The sequence below is a fragment of the Bos javanicus genome, chromosome 1 (genome assembly GCF_032452875.1).
Source record: "Bos javanicus breed banteng chromosome 1, ARS-OSU_banteng_1.0, whole genome shotgun sequence".
Lineage (NCBI taxonomy): Eukaryota > Metazoa > Chordata > Mammalia > Artiodactyla > Bovidae > Bos > Bos javanicus.
This window is the reverse complement of record NC_083868.1, coordinates 132,222,565-132,231,295: the sequence shown is the minus strand read 5'-3', so window position 1 is coordinate 132,231,295 and position 8,731 is coordinate 132,222,565. Positions and strand designations below refer to the sequence as shown.

At 43.1% G+C, this 8,731-nt stretch overlaps 1 pseudogene; it reads right to left on the bottom strand.

Annotated features, from left to right (window-relative positions):
* Positions 1 to 616: 616 nt before the first annotated feature.
* Positions 617 to 2,672, bottom strand: LOC133254796 (heterogeneous nuclear ribonucleoprotein A1-like; annotated as a pseudogene).
* Positions 2,673 to 8,731: the final 6,059 nt, after the last annotated feature.

Genomic DNA, 8,731 nt, shown 5'->3' with positions numbered 1-8,731 from the left:
CTGTGTGGATCACTATGGAAAATTCTTCAAGAGATGGCAATACCAGACTGCCTGACCTGCCTCTTGAGAAATCTGTATGCAGGTCAGGAAGCAACAGTTAGAACTGGACATGGAACAACAGACTGGTTCCAAATAGGAAAAGGAGTACGTCAAGGCTGCACATTGTCACCCTGCTTATTTAACTTATATGCAGAGTACATCATGAGAAATGCTGGGCTGGAAGAAACACAAGCTGGAATCAAGATTGCCGGGAGAAATATCAATAACCTCAGATATCCAGATGACACCACCCTTATGACAGAAAGCAAAGAAAAACTAAAGAGCCTCTCAATGAAAGTGAAAGAGGAGAGTGAAAAGGTTGGCTTAAAGCTCAAAATTCAGAAAACTAAGATCGTGGCATCTGGTCCCATCACTTCATGGCAAATAGATGGAGAAACAGTAGCAGACTTTATTTTGGGGAGCTTCAAAATCACTGCAGATGGTGACTGTAGCCATGAAATTAAAAGATGCTTGCTCCTTGGAAGAAAAGTTATGACCAACCTAGACAGCATATTATAAAGCAGAGACATTACTGTGTCAACAAAGGTCCATCTAGTCAAGGCTATGGTTTTTCCAGTAGTCATGTATGGATGTGAGTGTTGGACTATAAAGAAAGCTGAGCACCAAAGAATTGATGCTTTTGAACTGTGGTGTTGGAAAAAACTCTTGAGAGTCCCTTGGACTGCAAGGAGATCTAACCAGTCCATCCTAAAGGAAATCAGTCCTGAATATTCATTGGAAGGACTGATGTTGAAGCTAAAACTCCAATACTTTGGCCACCTGATGCAAAGAGCTAACTCATTTGAAAAGCCCCTGATGCTGGGAAAGATTGAAGGTGGGAGGAGAAGGGGACAACAGAGGATGAGATGGTTGGATGGCATCACCAACTCAATGGACATGAGTTTGAATAAACTCTGGGAGTTGGTGATGGCCAGGGAGGCCTGGCGTGCTGCAGTCCATGGGGTCGCAAAGAGTTGGATACGACTGAGTGACTGAACTGAACCAAGGGGGAAAGGGGTGGTGGTGAAATGAATTGGGAGATTGGGATTGATAATATACACTATTGATACAATGTATAAAATAGATAACTAATGAGAACCTACTGTATAGCACAGGGAATGCTCCGCAGTGACCTCAATGGGAAGGAAAATCACACAAGAGGAGATATATGTATGTGTGTGTATATGTACATTCATATATATGTATAGCTGATTCATAATGCCGTATGGTAGAAACTAACACCACGTTGTAAAACAACTATACTCCAATCAAATTTTTTTAAACATACAGAGCAGCACTATTTACAATAACCAAGTTATGGAAAAGACCTAAATGTCCACTGACAGATGGATGAAGAAAATATGGTAGATATACACAATGGAATATTTTGTATGGGTGACCCTCTTAACAGTGAGCTTCAGGTCACTACACAGTAACTGTCAGTTCAGCTACACCAAGGTTTCTGAAGACAACAGCTTCTCCACCAAAGCAGGTTGTAAATAAATTTTGACTTGCCCATACACATGAGTATTGTCTAAAACACGCTTTCTTTGTAGCAGCTAGACCCTGCCACCATTGTGCTTGCCTGAAAGTTCACAAATCAGTTGTAACCTGCAGCCTCCCTGTCGCTTCTCTGGCTGTCCTCTCCTGCTAACCTTTGTTTCCTGGCAGTAATTAAAACTTTCTGTCATTGCCATAGTTACTCATGGTTTGGCAAAATACTGGCCTCCACCACCACTGGGGCCAGGATTGTTGTCTCCAAAGTTTCCTTCTTTCATGGGTCCAAAATTTGAAGATCAGTTGTCATAATTGCCAAGATCACTGTAGCTTCCACCACCTCCAAAATTGCTTACATCATTACCAAACCCATTATAGCCATCCCCATTGCCACCATATCCACCACCACCACAGCTCCCACCAAAGACACTTCGACCACTGAAGCTTCCTCCACAACCGAGGTTGTCATTTCCATCAAAACCATATCCATGACTGCCACCAAAGTTTCCAGAACCAGGTCGACCTCTTTGGCTGGATGAAGCACTAGCCATCTCTTGCTAAGACAGGACTTTTTTAACTTCACATTTGTGGCCATTCACAGCGTGGTGTTTCTGAATGCCAATCTTGTCTATGGAGTCAGTGTCAACAAGGTTACAAAAGCCTCTTTTTTTGCCACTGCCTTGGTCAGCTGTGATTTCAATCACTTCAATTTTCCCGTACTATTTAAAATAATCTCTTATGTGATGTTCTTCAGTGTCTTCTTTAATCCCACCAACAAAACTCTTTCCCAGTTAAGTGGGCAGCAGGTCTTTGACAATCTTCTCTCGAGATGGCCTACTTTGGTTCCCAAAACTCTTTGATCCACCTTGTGTGGCCTTGCATTCAGGGCTGCATCCACCTCCTCCACAGTGGCCTACCTGACAAACTGGGAGCCTCTGGAGCCCTCGGGGTTCGGAGCCCTCATTCCCACGCAGTCTGTGAGCACTCCCTGTTGTTCAAAATGGCTCCTCAGACTCTCATCGGTTGTTTCAAAGCTCAGTCCTCTGATGAAGAGCCTCCACAGCTGTTCGGGCTCTTTGGGAGACTCAGATTTAGACATAACATCAGTGGAAGGGGGTAAACTTCTACGATGATTATTCTGCAGTATCCATGAGCAGAAAAGAAAAGCAATACATTTTTTTAAATATCAAGATTTCTGGGAATTGTCTGGTGGTCCAGCAGTGGTTAGGACTTGATGTTTTCACTGGTTAGGACTTGATGTTTTCACCGGTTAGGACTTGATGTTTTCACTGCTATGGACCAGGGTTCCATCCCTGGTGGGGAAACTAAGATCCATCAAGCCTTGTGGTAAAACTGAAAATAAATCAAGATTTCTACCTCATATTTAAAAAAATAGAGGGTCTTTCAGCACTGGATTTGAATTTCCTTAAGGTCTCTGAAACTGAATGAACATCTACTCTCCCTATACAGCATTCTCTTCAGACATGATCTCTACAGATTTTTTTTTCACATGTTTTACTTATGGAGAGGGATGTACTTTTGGGCCCCTGTAATCATAAAAGCAAACATTAATTTAGTGCTTACTGAGTGCCCAACATTGTCCTCCTCAACACTTTACATGTATTAATTAATTTAATCCTCAGAACACCCCTGTGTATTAGGTTATCATTGTCCCTTTTTCTGATAAGGCATCTGAAGCACAGAGCTAGTAAATGGTGTAGTCAGCAAATGTGGTGAAGTGAAAATTGCTTAGTTGTGTCTGACTCTTTGTGACCCCATTGGCTATACAGTCAATGGAATTCTCCAGGCCAGAATACTGGAGTGGGTAGCTTTTCCCTTCTCCAGGGGATCTTCCCATCCCAGGGATTGAACCCAGGTCTCCCGCATTGCAGGTAGATTCTTTACCAGATGAGCCACTAGCTAATGTGGTAAGAGGGTACTAAATGATAATGAAGAAAGAACTGATTGAGGGGAAAACAGACAGCTCTGCATATTGTTGGTGCCCTTTGTTTTGTATACAATTTGAAGGCTAACGCAAGTGCTTGATCTTTGAGACAGCAAGTTGTCGCACATATTTCAAGGTTTGTGGTGGTGTGCCAGGTATTTGGGGCTTTCCTGGCGGCTCAGTTGGTAAAGAATCTGCTTGCAATGCAGGAGACCGGGGTTGGATCCCTGGGTCAGGAAGATCCCCTGGAGAAGGAAATGGCAACCCATTCCAGTATTCTTACCTGGAGAATTCCCGTACAGAGGAGCATTTGAGTTAATGAAAATCTGAATGCTCCTGAAATGGGTTGTTATTGTGTGCCTCCCTGTGTGGATATGCAAACCAATTCTTAGCTGTTTAGCCCAGAGTGCTACAAGTATTGGGTTTTGTGTCTAATCCCAAGAGTGAAGTTGTGGTGGCATTGATGGGGGAAACATGTATTTTCACAATGGTAATCAGGAACTCTAGCTACTTCTTCAGGCTTTCAGGAATTTGAACCATTTCCCGGGATCAGAAAAGAGGCCTTTAAATAGAGGCTGTATGTATATGGAAACTCAGAACAAAAATATATTTAAAAAATCTTTTCTGGCACCTCTTTCTGTAGGAACAGCAAGATATTTCACTGTATTTTTTTAGTTGAAAGAACATTTCAGCTGCCATGCTTCTCATGTCAACATGATGTCATTTTCAAAAGAAACGCAATTCTAATATCAAAAAATTAAAAAGCAAACGTAAATCTTAACTGAAGTTTCTTTGAGAAGAACTTGTAGTGGACACGTTCTATTTTCCACCTGCCTATCACTTTACAGTTTTTTTCTGATAATAGAACTTTGACTTTTCTTTGGAGAATGACTCATCCCCCATTCTTTGTCCTCTGGACTAAAGCATATGGTTGAGGATATAACCCAGAGTTTGCTAGTGAGAATAAGATTTTATTGGAACTACTAGGAAATATGTACTTTGTTTCTACTGGAATGATTAGCTATAAGGATAATATAGGTTCAACACTGGGGAAAGGTGAGGAGGTGGGGAAAAATCACTGCATGAGAATAAACACTTTGAAGGCAACAGAGAGGGAAGGACCATATTTGATAACATTGTTTGCACCCTAGATCCAGCCATACCTGCCGCTATCTATTTATTTATTTTTTTTTTCAGTTAAATCAGTTTGCATTTTTGACACTTGCCAGAAAAAGTTCTCAATATTATAGCACAAAAGAAGAATTCCACTTAATACACATAACAAAATATCTAAAAATCCTTTTTCCTGTTTCTCAGTATCATTCAGAATGGCAGCTGTGCTAAATTTCTAGTTTTATTGTCTCAAACCTCCCAGAAACCTCTCTTAAACTCAGATTACTCTCTATCTTCATTTTTCTCACTCTGATTCTCAAAACTTTTCAGGTTCTCTTCCTCCCCCACTTCCTTCAAGAGCAACATAAGCTCTAGCTGAGTTTTGTGCATCAGTCTAGCCTTCTGAGGCTCCTTTTGCTTCTATACCTCTGCTCCTTACCTAGATCAGCAGTTAGTGCCCAGGCTGCTTTCTGAACAACAAAGGATCCTTCCTCTTCAAACTGATGAAAGGCCAAAAATACATGTTAAATTTTCTGTTCTGGCCTCATTTGTATTCAGTACAAATAGTGGACATTAATTCTGTTTGCAAACAACTACTCCTGGGGTTACCTTTCAGTAAATTTTGTCAAGATAGTTCCTCAGTGTTTTATTTTGTCTGTATGATTTGTTTAAGAGGGTGGGGTGGGGTGAGGAAAAATTAAGTTAGTTAAACCAGTTTGATTGTCCTTACAAGTCAGAGGAATGGTCAGGAAACCCAGCTAACATGAGTGCTATGGGCAATTGCTACTCACTATTGCCTTTCATTTCTCCCTCCCAAAGGGAACATTCTTTGGGTTTTCTACAGAAACAGCTGGAGACTCTCATTGACAACTGCCTCACTCAGCAGCTCCTTCTCAAACACATTTTTTAGACACTGTGCCCAAGACTCTTTAAGTGTTCCGAGGATTTTGCCTCATTCAAAAGCAGCCCAGCTGCGGTTGGAAGGGCACCAGCTCTTGCCCCATGAAGGTCTAGACTGTCTCTACATTAAGAGGCATCCAAAAGCTCCACTATGCTTTGCACTCAGATGACTCCCAGCCCTTTTGTGAACATGTTGATTGTGAGTAGTCTGAACCACATTCTTGGGTCTACTCAAAGTGTCTTTGATGCCCTCAGGCTGGGGAACCCAGTGGGGAGACCACCATGATGACTGCCCAGAGCCTGAGAACTATCAGGATGAGTCTGGGAGACATCTCACCTTTTAAAAGTCCCATCTTTCTTTGACACCTTTTTTTTTTTTTTAAATGAGCCTTCCCAGCCACAATAAAGTCAAAGTCTGTTATAGTATCTTGGAATGGTAGGAAAAAGGTGGGAAGGTAACGATGGCATGGCACATCCAGGGGATAGTTGAGAATTTAATGAAGGGACTATTTAAAAAGATGTGGGCAGGGTTAAAGGAAACCTCTGGGAACCATAGGCTTCCCAGGTGGCTCAATGGTAAAGCATCCACTTGCCAATGCAGAAGACCTGGATTCCATCCCTGGGTTGGGAAGATCCCCTGGAGGAGGGCACCACAACCCACTCCAATATTTTCGCTGGAGAATGACATGGATAGAGGAGCCTGGTGGGCTATAGTCCATAGTGTCACAAAGAGTCAGACACCACAGATCCACTGAACATGCATGTACTGGGAGCCATAACTAACCCCAAGTCTGTAGGGGAAGAGGCAGCAGGTGGGAAACAGAACTAAGAGAGAAGTGTAGGAGAAGGCCACAGGGTTGGAGAAATGGTGGTCAGATAAAGAATGCAGACACAGCTAACAGAGTGGCCCTCTGATGCTGCAAGGGGGAGGTCTTGAATAACATCCTGCCTTGTGATCCATCGGTGGCTCAGCGGTAAAGAATCTGTCTGCAGAGCAGGAGCCCCAGGAGACCTGAGTTTGATCCCTGGGTCAGGAAGATCCCCTGGAGAAGGAAATGGCAACCCATTCAAGTATTCTCGCCTGGAGAATCTGCATGGTCAGAGGAGTCTGGCAGGCTACATTCCACTGGGTCACAAAGAGTGGGACACAACTGAAGCCACTTAGCCTGCAAGCACTGTGATCCATCTCCTGCAGGTGCCTTCCATTGGCCAACACCAGGCAAAAAGTCAGAGGACAGTTGATGTCATCCCTAAACGTCAGCCCTGAGTCACAGAGCAGGGTGCTGAGTGGGTCTCAAAGGACATGGGGAAAACCAGCAGTCACTTCCTATCTTTTCCCGCAGCTGGCACCTTGGTTCAGGCATCACCCTTTCTTGTCTGGCCTGTGGTGCTGGCCTTCTTGCCCATCCTCTTGACCCATCTAGTCCATTGCTTTGATGACCAGGTCTGTTTCCAAGAAGCTGTATTCATTCAGCACAGGATTGGGGTGCATAGACCTCAGTTCAGGAGCCAGCTCTGGAGCTTCAAGACCCTTCCCTCAGAAACCTCATGGGTAAAACTTCCAGTGGAGTCCAGGATGCCCAAAGACATTTCCAGGCATGATTCACTGATGCTAGACATATTTTCTTATCTCTCCTTGCTATTCTTTGGAACTCTGCATTCAGATGCTTATATCTTTCCTTTTCTCCTTTGCTTTTTGCTTCTCTTCTTTTCACAGCTATTTGTAAGGCCTCCCCAGACAGCCATTTTGCTTTTTTGCATTTCTTTTCCATGGGGATGGTCTTGATCCCTGCCTCCTGTACAATGTCACGACCTCCGTCCATAGTTCATCAGGCACTCTATCTACCAGATCTAGTCCCTTAAATCTATTTCTCACTTCCACTGTATAATCATAAGGGATTTTATTTAGGTCATACCTGAATGGTCTAGTGGTTTTCCTTATTTTCTTCAATTGAAGTCTGAATTTGGCAATAAGGAGTTCATGGTCTGAGCCACAGTCAGCTCCTGGTCTTGTTTTTGCTGACTATATAGAGTTTCTCCATCGTTGGCTGCAAAGAATATAATCAATCTGATTTCGGTGTTGATGTCTGGTGATGTCCATGTGTAGAGTCTTCTCTTGTGTTGTTGGAAGAGGGTGTTTGCTATGACCAGTGCATTCTCTTGGCAAAGCTCTGATTAGCCTTTGCCCTGTTTCATTCCATATTCCAAGGCCAAATTTGCCTGTTACCCCAGGTGTTTCTTGACTTCCTACTTTTGCATTCCAGTCCCCTATAATGAAAAGGACATCTTTTTTGGATGTTAGTTCTAAAAGGTCTTGGAGGTCTTCATAGAACTGTTCAACTTCAGCTTCTTCAGCATTACTGGTTGGGGCATAAATGGGAATACCAGACCACCTGACCTGCCTCTTGAGAAACCTATATGCAGGTGGAAGCAACAGTTAGAACTGGACATGGAACAACAGACTGGTTCCAAATAGGAAAAGGAGTATGTCAAGGCTGTATATTGTCACCCTGCTTATTTAACTTCTATGCAGAGTACATCATGAGAAATGCTGGGCTGGAAGATGCTCAACCTGGAATCAAGATTGCCAGGAGAAATATCAATAACCTCAGATATGCAGATGACACCACCCTTATGGCAGAAAGTGAAAAGGAACTAAAAAGCCTCTTGATGAAAGTGAAAGAGGAGAGTGAAAAAGTTGGCTTAAAACTCAACATCCAGAAAACGAAGATCATGGCATCTGGTCCCATCACTTCGTGGGAAATAGATGGGGAAACAGTGGAAACAGTGTCAGACTTTATTTTGGGGGGTTCCAAAATCACTGCAGATGGTGATTTCAGCCATGAAATTAAAAGACACTTATTCCTTGGAAGGAAAGTTATGACTAACCTAGACAGCATATTCAAAAGCAGAGACATTACTTTGCCAACAAAGGTCCATCTAGTTAAGGCTATGGTTTTTCCAGTGGTCATGTATGGATGTGAGAGTTGGACTGTGAAGAAAGCTGAGTGCCGAAGAATTGATGCTTTTGAACTGTGGTGTTGGAGAAGGCTCTTGAGAGTCCCTTGGACTGCAAAGAGATCCAACCAGTCCATCCTAAAGGAGATCAGTCCTGGGTGTTCATTGGAAGGACTGATGCTGAAGCTGAAACTCCAATACTTTGGCCACCTCATGCTAAGAGTTGACTCATTGGAAAACACCCTGAAGCTGGGAGATTTTGGGGGCAGGAGGACAAGG